Consider the following 14,268-nt stretch of genomic DNA (forward strand, 5'->3'; position numbering starts at 1 on the left):
GATTCTCTCCCCCGCCAGGGATGGGGCATCCGTCTCTTCCCCCTTCAGATGGTCCACCACTCCATTCACGAATAGGGAGAAGAGGGTCGGAGCCATGACACAACCCTGGCGTACTCCTCTCCGCACAGGGATCCTATCTGTTAGTTGACCCTGGGATCCCCATCTAACCCTCGCATAATTCCCCTCGTGCAGCTTCACGATTAGGTTCAGAAGACTGCTGGGAAAACCCATCTCTCCAAGTATTTGCCAAAGTTTTGCACGAGGGACCAGGTCGAACGCAGTCTTGAGATCTATGAAGGCCATATACAAACTGCCTTTCTTGATGGTAACCGCCTTCCAATAGATTGCAAAAAAACGAAAGACCTGGTCCATCGTGCCAACCTTCCTTCTGAACCCCGCTTGTAAGTGGGAGAGGATACTAGCCTCCTCTATCCAGTCGCCAACTCTTGAGATGATGACCCTGCCGACCACTTTCTGGATGATGTCTATCAGACTGATAGGTCTGTATTTCGCAGGGTCATCTCTTGCCCCCTTCTTATACACGGTGACTACCTCGGCCCCTTTCCAGGAGTCAGGTACCTGGTGTCCCCTCATGATCAGATTCATTATTCTAGCAATTAGTTTAGCCCAGGCCTCTGGCTCCGCCATCAACAAATCTCCAGGGATCCCATCCTGCCCGGCGGCTTTCTTAGGGGTTAGATGTCTAATCGCCATCATTACTTCTGAGGACGAAAATAACAGAGCATTGTCCTCTAGATGGACCCCTTCACCCATACCATTCACCCCAAGTCTAGGTGTTTCCTCTAAGTCGCCGTATAGGGATGAAAAATGAGTAAACCATTGCTGACTAGTTATATGAGCAGCCAATGGTTGCGATTTTCTCTGCCTTGTTTTATTAATCAAATCCCAAAAGAGGTTCGGGTTCCTACTGCTCACAGCCGTGGAGAGTTCCTGCCAGTGCCGTTCCTCCCACTCCCGTTTGGCCAGTGATAATGCTTTCAGATAATCCTTCCTGGCCGCTCTAACCAGTAAAGGGTCCCCTGAAAGCAAGGCTCTTGTCAGATTTTTCCTTGTGCTCTTACAATGATCAGTGTACCATGGTTTACAAAGAGTAGAGGGTATAGCGGTAGCCCTATTACCTTTCCCTTTCGAGATGAAGAATTGGCCAACTTGATCTATTGTCGCTTTGTAGGCAGAGTCAAGTGAGGGGTGTTGAGGGTCAATGATCCGATTATCTCCCTCCCAGATCTCTAAATTAGAAGTCAGATCCTCAATCAGGGATTTAATGATACCTATATCATCCTCCTTGAGGTTAGCCTTATCCCATTTTAATCTACGGTTGTTATTGGATGGGATCACCTCTTTAGTTATTTTTAAGGAGACGCTCGCCCGCCTGACGTTAGAAACACCCCAATTGAACTTACAGCACAGGGGGTTGTGGTCACTATCCTGACTTGGAAAGACCTCCATATCAATAAGGTCCGCCCAGAATCCAACGTCCATTAAGATGTAATCTATTCGGGACGGCCCTGAGAGTCTATTAAAGGTCAATGCCCCTGACTGGTCGGATATGGTCCTGCCATTAAGGGCTCTTAGATTGTAGTCCCTAGTCAGTGCATTAATTTGAATGACCCTGGGTGACCACTTCTTAATAGGGGGAAGGGAGAGCGTTGGAATGGACCATTTCGAATCCTCCTCTTCAATTCCTAAGGGATCATCTCCAAGGAGGGGTTCGAAAGTACAATTAAAATCACCCCCCACAAGGATTTTAGCCGAACAAGAGCAATTGGCTAAGGCCGAGTCAAGAGCTGTTAGGGTCGAAGAGGTGGAGTCGCCCGGTGTCCCTCTCGCATACACATTAAAAAGGACAAGCCTGACGGCATCCTCCCGTCCTCTTGCCGAAAGGTGGAGTATATCATTACACTCCACATTGTGGCATGTAACCACCCAGTTCAGATCTATTTTTAGCCAAACTATGAGCCCACCCGCTGGTCTACCCTTTCCTTTGCTTACAGCAGGCACAAAGTGGGTGGTATACCCCGATTTATATAACGGAACTAAGCTCCATGTTTCCTGAAAGAGGCAAACATCAAACTGCTCAATGAATGTATGCCACTCCGGAATTTCGAGCTTCCTCTTTAACCCGGCAATGTTCCAAGAAAGGAGGTTTATTACCCGCCGTCCTCTAGGCATAGAAGTATTACCCACCACAAACACACTCTCATTAACCACCCTGCTCGTAAGACTCTCCCCCTCCTGGACCAGTGAAGCGGAGGTTGCAGAGCAACCAACCGTAATATTCAGAGGCCCAGCTAGCCTAGAATCTTCAATGGGGTCATTGGTGGTGGCCATAAGGGCTGTAGGTAAACTAACTTCTCCTGCGTCTAAATTCCCACGGAGTAGTCCAGGATCCTCTACTCCATGGAGTTCATTATCCCCCCCCCCCAGGCCCCAAACTTCAATCGCAGTCTTCCAGCCCTGACAGCTGGGAAAACCGATTGTAAGAATCCAGCGGGGTAAAAGGTATAAGGTGATTCATCCTTGAGCCCGGGTTCAACGTATGTCTATAAGGAACCATGGACCAAGCGGAGTGTAAATCTGGCATCCTGGTGGACTGATGCCCATACTGGGGATGATTGTTAATATAGGGTAGTGTAAAAGACGGCCTAGAAGACTGAGGTCTGTTTGCGTATTTAGTGGTAGTGACTTCTAACCTGGGGTAGAAGTATGTTAAAGCCCGTGGGGTGATGCCGGTTTCCCCGCTCCCAGGTGGCCAGTTTAAGATATACTCAACTGCCCGAGGGTCTCTAAAGTTAACCACCACTAGATCCCCCTCTATATTTTTCGTAGTATTCCCCAGCCAGTTAATCCTTCTAACATGAACTATGTCCCCATCTATATTTGGCGCTATCGGCCTGTGCAACCTCAACCAGTGGATGATTTTATTTTTAAGGTCAACATATCCCTCCTTCTTGTTTCCTGTTAACTGTGGCACCCCCGTTAGAATCACAACATAGGGCACAGCTTCTGGGGGGATCTCTACTTGTGGGACCCTTTTATGAGATGTTCTACTATTTTCACCATCCCCATGTGCATTCTGATTGTTACTAGTCGAGGCCTTTAAGGTTGGTTTGGTGGAGACAGCACCCGATACAGTAGCTGGGGCTTTTAAATGTCTAGGCGGCGATGTGTTTTGTGGAGGGGGAACAACTCTACCCTGAGGCTGGCTAGTTTGCTTAATCTGAACAGGGACAGATGAAATTCCAGATTTCTTTTGAGGTATAGTGGGAGGGGGCCCTGTCAGGGGTATAGAATGCTCCGCCCCACTTCCTTTATTAATGGTAGGAGTGGACATACTAGTTATGGCAGCTTCCAATATGGTTAATCTAATTTCAACCTTCTTAATAGACTCATTGATAGGAAGGAGAAGAGATCTCAACAAAAATTCCAAGTTCCCTGTCACTGAGGAGAGAAGTTGGGGTGTAGTAGCGGATGGGGTGGCTCTATCGTTGTTAACTGGAGCCACATCGTGTGTGGCTACTACAACAGGGCAATGAACCGGTAAAACCGCACCCTGTGGTATATGATCCTGCTCTGCAGCTGATGGGGTCTCGGTTGTAAGGAGAGTTTTTATCCCTTTACCAAAGTCGGTGTGCGATGTTTTGGCTGTACCTGGTACCATCCTTTGTTTCTTCCTTCTTTTACTAGGGGGAGGGCGGTGGATCTGGGCTACAGGTAAGGACTTAACTTTCTGTTGCTTAGATTTAGAAGTCTCAATAACGCGGCTACAGCTAGGGGTAGGTGAGGAAATTACAATATCATCCGAGGGCAAACAGGGAGTGGCTACAAAGTCACGAAACAGTAAAGGGACTCCGTCTTGGCTTGCATTATCCTCACTCAAATCAATCAAATCAGTCGAATCTCCCTCCCGGTTCAATACAAGTAAACTATCGGTGAGGGGTCTGTATTTCATATTCTCAACTGAGCGGCGCCGCTCTGCCCTACGCTCTGCTAGAATAGCGTCCTTTTCTCCCTCACTCTTCTTAGGAAAGTAATTCTCCAGTGAGCCATTGCGTAATTTAGGATTTTTACCCGGAGTAACCTCTTCTGTTGCCATAACCAACTTGTGATAAAACACTATCCTCCGAACTACAAGATAAAAGGGGTCAGGCCCTGCCCGGCCTCCTCCGGCCCCGGACGGCCACAGACGGTCCCGCCCTTGTCCCGGGCTTCTCCCGCGCGCTCCTGCGCAGCGGGAAAGACTGCTTCTTTTAAGATGTACAAGGGTGAACTAGGGGGCGTGGCCGGCAGGGAGAGGAGCCCAGCTGACACGGGCGTGCGGGGACTCCTGGAACTCAGAGTCCACCCGCTCTACCCTCGCAGCCCTGCCGGTGTCCCAACAAGCCCCAGGCAAAGTTCCTACACACTGCTAAAACCGCGAAGCGGGACCCGCGCAGCGGGTCCGGCGAGCAGCAGCGGCTTAGCAGGCAGGATTCAGAGAGGTCCGTGGTCCGAGGTCCGTGGCGTTGCAAAAGTCCAAGTAGATTCCCGCTGGTGTGGGGGATGGAGGTAATTAAGTACCGCTGTGTTGGGGGCGCGGCCGGCAGGGAGAGGAGCCCAGCTGACACGGGCGCGCGGGGACTCCTGGAACTCAGAGTCCACCCGCTCTACCCTCGCAGCCCTGCCGGTGTCCCAACAAGCCCCAGGCAAAGTTCCTACACACTGCTAAAACCGCGAAGCGGGACCCGCGCAGCGGGTCCGGCGAGCAGCAGCGGCTTAGCAGGCAGGATTCAGAGAGGTCCGTGGTCCGAGGTCCGTGGCGTTGCAAAAGTCCAAGTAGATTCCCGCTGGTGTGGGGGATGGAGGTAATTAAGTACCGCTGTGTTGGGGGCGCGGCCGGCAGGGAGAGGAGCCCAGCTGACACGGGCGCGCGGGGACTCCTGGAACTCAGAGTCCACCCGCTCTACCCTCGCAGCCCTGCCGGTGTCCCAACAAGCCCCAGGCAAAGTTCCTACACACTGCTAAAACCGCGAAGCGGGACCCGCTCAGCGGGTCCGGCGAGCAGCAGCGGCTTAGCAGGCAGGATTCAGAGAGGTCCGTGGTCCGAGGTCCGTGGCGTTGCAAAAGTCCAAGTAGATTCCCTCTTTATTCGGAATAAAAGAACATCCATAAAAGTACAAACAAAATACATTTAAAAACATTCAATTCAATAATGACAATTGGAGAATAAATCCGAGGACAAACGGGCATGATCAAATTTCATTTACAATTTCGCATCTATACAAAATTTGTCCCTTCATAAAAAGGAAAAGAAAGTATTTTACAGCACTATTTAAAAACGCTATTTTAAAAAACACTTATTAAGAACACAATTTTAAAAACCATGATTAAAAAAAGGATGGCTAGCACATTATCATAAATTTTATCTGCATACACATGAAAATTTTTTTTATTACAACAAGATAAAACAGACAGATAAAAATTCTCTAAAATACATAATCGAAAGTGCAGTGTGCAAAGGTTATACCTCAGTATTTAAAGTGGTTCTCAGTCTAACAGCAGCTTTAAGGAAACAGCTCACCCTGAAAATAACTTCATCTGATCCCAATAATAAGAGGGACCGAGATGCTAATTTAAAGTTAGTCAACCCATTTTTTCTGCAATAGGGCATAAGATAATGTCCAGTGAGCTTTTTATAGAAACCACAAAAGAACAAGAAATGCATAAGATTTTGCTTCATGTCAGGGTTACAAGGGCAATTTAAAGTTTTGAGGTGTTTATTATATCCCAGCGGGAAGTTCAGTAGATTAACTATACTCCCATCTCGGAAACGAAACAGTAAACCCCTAACCCATCTGCCAAGATGCAGGCGCAAATATCTATACGGTAGGCCAGGTTGTTTAGTGTGCGGTTCAGAATAGGCCAAGTATTTTACAACAGTGCATTTAGTCAGGTTCTTTCTATTACGCTCTTCACTGTATAAATCATACAATGCCCTTAAAGTGATGGTCTTATGGGAGCGATTTATTAAGTTTGGTGATGTAAACAGAGAGCCCAACCCTATACTTACAAGGCACTCTTTTACTGCTTTCAACCATGGTATGTGGTGTCCCCTATCACACTTTAGACAGTCCAAGATAATTTCACGCGTCAGGGTAGCAGCCGTATTATTCCATATCTTTATCCAGAATAGGGCTGGTCTAGATCTCACGAAATCCTCTATGTATGGAATATTTAATTCATTATGACATACATAATTGGGTGAACAAATAACCCCCCCCAATATCTTACGGCAAAATCTATTTTCTTCTCTTTGAATATGGGAGCAGTTGGTATAACCCCAAACTTCTGCCCCATAAGTGCCAGTTGGCATACATTGGGTTTGATATATCTTAACCAGGGGAGTTATTACATCAGCTTGGTTGGGTTGTCTTAGGGAGGTTACACAGTTAATAGCCTTACCCAACTTATTCCTGGCATAAGATACATGTGCATGCCACGTACCACTGTTTGAAAATAGCAACCCTAGGTAGGGGAAAGTGCTGGTGCTTTTTAGGACATTTGACCCTGAGTTGATCTGTGAGATTTTGTGATTTTTAGGCCCACAGCTCATGATCAATGATTTTTTAAAATTAGTTGTTAGGCCTAAATCAGCCATAAAAAGGACAAAGCCTGAAATTAAAATACGGAGTGCCTTGGGAGTGCGGCCCATCAGGACCGCATCATCTGCATAAAGAAGGGTGGGTATGGGGACTCCATTGATGTAAGGTACATCACTAGTTAGAATACTCAGAGAGCCACTTAGCTTATTGATATACAAAATAAACAGGAGGGGGGCCAGCACACACCCTTGTCTGACCCCCCTACCGATGCTAATATCATCAGAGACTTCACCCGTTTGATTCACACGTACACATGCTTTAAGATCACGGTGTAAAAAAGCTAAAAAGTGTACCAGATGGTCATCTAGGCCATATTCAAGAAGGGTAGACCAGAGGCGGGAGCGGTTAACAAAATCAAAAGCCGAGCTCAAATCCATGAAACCAAAATATAAAGGGGATTTCTTAGCAATGTTATATTTTGCCATGATCAAGTTCAAGTTCAGGCATTGTTCCACCGTTCCGACACTGCTACGGAACCCAAGCTGGCTAGGGTGTAGGATATTATTCTCATCAGTCCAAGTTCTAATCCTTTTAAATATGATCCGTCCCAGAACTTTCAAGGTATTATCTATTAGAGAAATAGGACGGTAACACCCTGGATCCAGCCTGTCGCCCTTTTTAAAAATGGGGACAATAATGCTACGTGACCATGTTTCCGGAATTTGCCCGTCCGTCAAATTGTTAAAAACATTGCAAAGCAATGCGGCCCAGAAATCGGGCTCACATTTTAACTGGTCAATAGAGAGCCCATCGGAACCGGGCGCTTTATTCCCGGCACTTTCTAAAATGGCATCAAATACCTCCGATACAGATCCACCTCTCTAACTCACACCATGCCTCTTCCTCCCTCTCCCCTCTGTAACTGCCTTCCCGCACAGCCCGCCTCCTTCCCTCCTCGCCTCTTGCCTCTCTCCCATAACTTGGAGGAGCTTCCCAGCCCGCCAGCCGCCATGGCCCTCCGACCTAGCCTTGCCTCTTTGTTGCCTGGCATGCTGTCTGCAGCCATGGGTGCCCCCCTTGCTGTGCCTCGTCGCGCCGTTTGTCAGAGAGCTGTGTCATTGATTTTACGGTGAGTCCAAGTCGACTGTGGCGTGCCCAGTGTTCTGGCATTTTGCGCCGCAGCCTGTGTGGGATCAGCCCTTGAGACTCCGTGCTGCTTTGAAGGTTCTGCTGTGCCCGCTCTGTGCATCTGCTGTAACTCATCTGCTGTAACTCTGCCTGCCTGCTTCACCTCTTCCCGCTTTGCTCCTTAGACTCTGTCGCTGGGATGTTTTCAGAACCGGAGCAGAAGGCAAGATGTTACTTGCCACTCTGAGGGAACACAGTAGTCTGAGTTAGAGAGAGCGGCTGCTTGGGCGAAAACTCTAGTTACCAAGGTCTACGAGTGAGTACCTCATCGAGCCCAGGCTTTTGCTATGCATTCTGTAACTTTTAGTGCTGCCATATCCCGTTACAAAATCAGAATTACGAGTACCTGGAGTGCAAATCAAAAACCTGAACTGAAATGATTTACTCAATCATTGACCCTTGAAAATGTAGAGAGTGGGTACTTAGCCAAGCTCTCAAGTAATTCAAATGTAGATATAATGCCATTGTTTGTTTGCTGCTGCAGTTGTGAACAGTGGCACTCAAAAGCTGGAAGTAGCTTGGTGCTCTCCACACTTCTGAAAATAATTTACTATGACAGCGCCATATTATGGCCCTTTAGCATCTTAGCAACAATATAGTTGCTCTACCCTTTACAATAGATTTTACAACTGATAGAGACAAAAAGGCTACACAACACGATTCAATGATGTGTATTTTGGATGAGATGATAGGCCTATATATTTGTTTAACCTTTACTCCTAATAATTATTCTACCTCAATTTCGCTGAGTTCTGACTACAGAGGTTTGACTACAATCCATGAAATGCATTGTAAGCAATTACTCTAACCTCATAATGGAACTCCCTCCCCTCCACCCCCCCCCCCCCCTTCAGCGTGCTTTCTTCAGAAGGCTAGGGAATTTGGGGAAAGCAAGTAAGGGGGTTTAACAGGCATACTATGAATGTAGTCTGTGGATAGGGTTTTAAGTGTTGCTTACAACGGTTTACTGATCAAACTGGTCAGGTCATGTACATCATCAACAGTTTGTGTGCTGCACATCCACATACTTTTGTGTGTACATATATTCTCTGAAAAAAAAGGTTAAAGTAACAGTTATGTGAATGTCAGTGACCACATTAACGTCTTAAAGTAAACAAGCATTAAAAATGCAATAGGTCTCGCCTTTCATTAAGCTAAAGCCATTTGCTTTGTTATACAATACCATTAGCAAAGCAAATGGCTTTAACTTAATCAAAGGCGAGACCTATTGCAGTTTCAATGCTTGTTTGGGTATTGCCAACATAGAGGTTTGAGGATCAGAACTTCTAAGACTAAGGTAACACACAAACGGGTTTCTCTAGGCAGTCTAACAGAAAACCATTGGAAAGGTCTAATCCCTGTGATTAGTCGATCATGGTGATGGATGCTAAGATTCGGGTGGTTTCCCAGTTGGAGAAGGCTGCTTTAAATTTGACCCATTAGCAGGACTAGTGCTACTTTAAGGGAGTTATAGTGGTTGTATGTCAGAATATCTCTTACAGAAATATTATCTGACATAAATATCATGTCCCACATATTGTTTACGAAAATAAAATATTATCCTGTTTGGTATGGACTCTTGATTACTAAATCCAATGAGGAGCTACTTTATAGGAAATATTTAGGGCATGATATTTATCTCAAATGATATTCTGGCACCATACCACTCTGGCAGCTTCTTACAGTTCCCCCACAGGAGTCAGAAAGAGTGCTCCAAACTGTAATAACATGGACTGAAAAATCACCTTGTTGCTAGGGGAGGGGGCAGTGGCTAAACAGTGGTTATTTCACCTGGTACTCCGGAAACTCCTTTTTTTTCCCAAGTTGCTGCTAAATCAGCAAGAGTTACTTCTCTGTAAATTATGTTTAAATTGCATTCCACGGTTACCATCCATGGGTTCTCTTCTGCACTACAGGTGGGGTGGAAATCTGGGTTATATAAACCTTTGTAAAGGTCTTGTAAACTAAATAAAATGCCTTATTAAAAATATAAATATATGTATCCTGTCCCAGGCCCAATTATGCTCCATCTTCATTTAGAATTGACTACCAAAGGAATAGGTCACAGTGCAACATTCAGGCCACTCATATCAGTCCAGGATTTGGCTACCGAGTGCCTCGCGCTCTACTGTGCTGTATACTCCGATGTTCTTCATACTTAGGGGGCATCCTTCCTTGGTGAGTTACTGTATTACTCCTCCCGAGGTTTTCATTGGGCTAGAGAAGGTTTGGTTCTACCTAAAAATAGTCAATAGAACATCTGGGTGAGGCTCTAAATTCGCATTTATTTTCAAGTCAAGAAAGGTGCCTTACAGAGTTCAAAGACCAAAACTATCTAATGGGACTGTTTGGATCGTCAACTTTAACCAGGGAAAGAAAAGAATACTATCATGACGTTCTAGAACCAACAAATATCAATGTCTTACTCATGAAGTTTAGACTTGGCAAGTTTCCTTCTGCCACATTTTAATTAATCCTTGATGAGTCTTAATAACCCTCACAGAAGATGTTCCTGTTACATAGCCGAGAAGTCAAATATATTAATGTCCTGTTCCTTTGTTCTATGAAACACCTAGAAAGCTTTGGCTGGTGCCTACACAGATGAATGATTTTACAAATGATTCTACCACTAATGGCTAGAGGGCGAATGTGCCCATGTGTAATGTAGCTGGTGCTCATGTAGTGCCCTCCAAAGCCTTCCAGTCGGATGTGTGCAATCTTTCAGAAATCAAGGAATCAGTGGGCCCGACTGGCTGGAGGCACTGCAGTATGGCCGGCATTGGCTTCCAGTTCATTTCTGGAGCTGAAACGTGCTGCCGGCATGACTCCGCCACCCAGCCTCACTGGAAACTCGTAATACAGCGGTCAGGATGCCACCGGCTTGACAGTGGTTTCTCGACCTCCACTGCTGTGGGCTGGTGGTAAAACAGCCTATGTCATAATCAGTCCCCAAGTTTAAGATGATTTTTAAAAGCCATTGCTGTTGAACATTATAAATTATTTGCTTTGCTATTTGTCATTTCATAGTTCTAGAATAGGTGTATATTTTTTAACGTGAAAGGTTTTTATTATGAGTGATGCTTCTGGTTTTTAAGTTGTATAACTCCTAGTACATGCAATGCCGAAATTTCAGGCCAATTCTCCACATAAACTAAATGTACAACAAATTATTCTGAATATAAATCAGTTTAATTGTCAGTGGTTACCTTGAACATCTTACGTGGATCTTGAAAAGTGGACGAAAAACTGGACACCCCTGATTTAAAACATCATTTTTTATTTGTTAAATGAAATAAGCTGTAAAGTATTCAGGGGGTTTGCATACGGTAAAATGGGGGTAGCAGTTATCCAAAATGTAAGCTCTGCTTTTAGAAGGAGGACCAATCGCAACTGTCCTTTCTGTTTAAAATTGTATGAGCACAGGAGAGTTGTGGTTTTAAGCACAGGGATTGAAAAAGGGAAACTGGAACAAGCTGCGGTTTCAACATGTAAATAATCGAGAGTGCAAACGTTGAGAGTGCTTCTCTCTGCTTTAATTTATGCACTGTGCAAGGGATTTTGGTTTTTTACTTTGTCCCTTACCTCAAAGGCAAATTTCAAACGTGTATTATATTTGTGTACAAAGTTTTGGTTTTGAAATGCAATAAAATATGTTTTTGATGATCATGACTCGGATATTATGCATGCTTTCTGTCCAAGCATTTACTCTGAACCTTACAGCCACGCTTTACTCCGGTATTCATTTAGAGATGTGCTCTCATGAAAGAAACGTGCGGTAACCAAATTTGTCTCACCGACGTAGCGTAAATTTGAAATAGCATTACGTCTTCGCTCATCAATTTGCTATCGCACAATTAGAGTCTACTTTAGAACTGTCTGCCAAAGTGAGAGATTGCGGTATCTGTCTTACTGCTTATTTTTTTCAGTTTTCTCAAAATTAGAGTCACGCCGTAAAAATGCATGTCATGAAACAAAACCGCATAACTAATATAGGAAAGAAATTATGTTTCTGGTTACTAAGAGACTTAGGCTAACCGCTATACCAAGCCAATAAAAGTGCAAACATATGTAATATCATTGTTACCACGTTTTAGTCCACATATGTTTGCATGAAGTCAAAATAGTCACATACTTATTGCCCCTGGGGTCGCCTCCCTTTTTTTGCGCCAAATGCCTAGCGACTATGTTGTTACATACAACTATCGTTGTAAAATCATACAAACTTGAAAAAAAAAAAATATATATAACTTTTTATAAAAATTTAAAATTAAAAAAAAATAAAACACTACAACGAGGCAGTTTCAACGAAAACCATAACCACGCATGCATTACAACGCATGCGTGGTTACAACGACAGCTTTTACCACGCATACTTTTACTACGATGTACGTAGTAAAGGCATGTGTGGTAAAGGGTAAAAATAAAAAAGGGGGGGTTGGGGGGCTTGCCTCCTCAAAAATAAACCACTAACCTTTAGAGGAGATGTGCACAGTTTTTACCCTAAAATAGAGCATAACGTAAAGATTGTTGCTTGTAGCGTCAACATCCACATGTCCCTGTATTTTCCGGGCTTCTTTTTGTCTTTAAATTCTGCCAGGTTTGATCTGCCGAATTTTAATGAGGGATGGGGTTTTCATCACACAGAGTATGTACCAGGTGTAATAAGGACCTCTAAATGTATAATCCCAATATATGTATAGGAGTAACCAAACGTTTTGGAAATAATCGGGCCACTTGTAGTGAGTGTCGTTATCCTTTTATCTGGTTCATCCTCACAAACATGGTGCCAAAAATCAGGCATAGAATGGCAAAAAAGCATATGTACCTTTTTAAAGACGAGTCGCCTACATGCCACACAGAGAGCAGAAAGAAAGGGAAGTGTTCAAATGTTGTCAAAAATCAATACCTTAACTTAAAGTAGGCATACTTAAACTAACATGTTTGATACACCGATCACTAGGACATATTTGTCAAATATTTTTTGACAAACTGTAAAAGTATATAGACTGCATTTATACATAAAATCAACATCTGAGAATATAAACATTTCATAAATGTTTAGACTCGCATATAAAGTTGTACAGTGAATGTTAAATATTGTACTTTACTACCTTGATTTGCTCATAACACTAGCCAGAGCAATGGTGATTGCAAACAAATTGACAAGTAAAAATGGCTGCCCTGTTTAGTCAGTTATGTGGTTATCCTGATCTCACCAGATGCTCAAGTGATCATTGGGAGTGTTAATTCAGCGTGAAACGGTCTGTGGAATTGATAAAAGGGTCTTTTATTTGAAAATGGTTTACGGGATATTAGGTGAGATTTCTTATGGCACAGGCAACTTTTTTAACAAATAAAGTTTGTTAAAGCAGGGAAAACAGAACAAAACAATATATACAATAGATTAAGCAAAACATAATAAAAGTAGGATAGATTACATGTGAACACAACAACGTAAACCTCTAGTTCACAGTAAACACAGAGATGGGTGTAATAACATGTTTTGTCTGGTGTGTATACAAAACAGAATATGTTTAATACCACTACAATTCAAGCCCATATTAGCTCAAGGGTTAAGTGCACAATCTAATGTAGATTCGTGTATTTGTGCCATGCGGTGTTAAATGAGGATTCACCGTCTTGGAGGCCATGGGATAGTCTCTCTAGAGCTACTTCTTTGGTTAATCATTAGCCTAATCATCTACATGCAACTGTTATAATGTTTCCATATTATTAAGATAATTGTCTTGACCTCAACCAGACTTTTGGGAATTTAGCAATTACGAAATTTATAATCATTTGGTAACCTAGGAGAGGTCTTTCAGCATTAAGGTAGGAGGACAAAGCTGTGTCTCTATATAAATGATCTTTTTCTTCCGGATTCTAATGTACACATTTTAACAACTATGTAGAAATGCCCTGCGCTTCTTTTTTTACACTTCCAACATTGAGAATTATGTTTCAGATGTAGCCAGCAGAGTTTGAGTGGTGACTGTTGTGCTCTTTTCACTTAAAAGCAAAGTTGTGAATTCAGGTGGTTTATTTATTTGAAAAGTTTTAAAAAGCGCGAACAAGACCTGATAGGGTATCAGAGTGCTGTACATATAGGCAAAACCGTAGAGGAAGTTAAACAATCATATTAGGTTTATGGAGTCAAAGCATTACATAGTTGAGAGGTAGATCAATGCTGAACAAGAGGCAAAAGTTAGTTTGGTGACTTCAGATCTATAGTTGCAAGAAGTTTTTCAAGAATAGACCTTTGACTTAGTTTTTTAATGCGGCGGTCGAAGGTTTAGCTCTGATTTCAGGCAGAAGAGCATTCCAAATTCTTGGAGCAAGACCGAAAGAAGGCGCGGTTGTACGTTTATTTATTTTGAATTTTTGTGGTTAGAGCATCTTATGGTCCGGTTCAGACCAGATAGTTCGAGTTTTTTTGCCTGGTAAGTTGGAGTGTTGTAATGAAGTGCTTTGTGCGCCA

This window comes from Lissotriton helveticus, chromosome 1_1 (assembly GCF_964261635.1).
Source record: "Lissotriton helveticus chromosome 1_1, aLisHel1.1, whole genome shotgun sequence".
Classification (NCBI taxonomy): domain Eukaryota; kingdom Metazoa; phylum Chordata; class Amphibia; order Caudata; family Salamandridae; genus Lissotriton; species Lissotriton helveticus.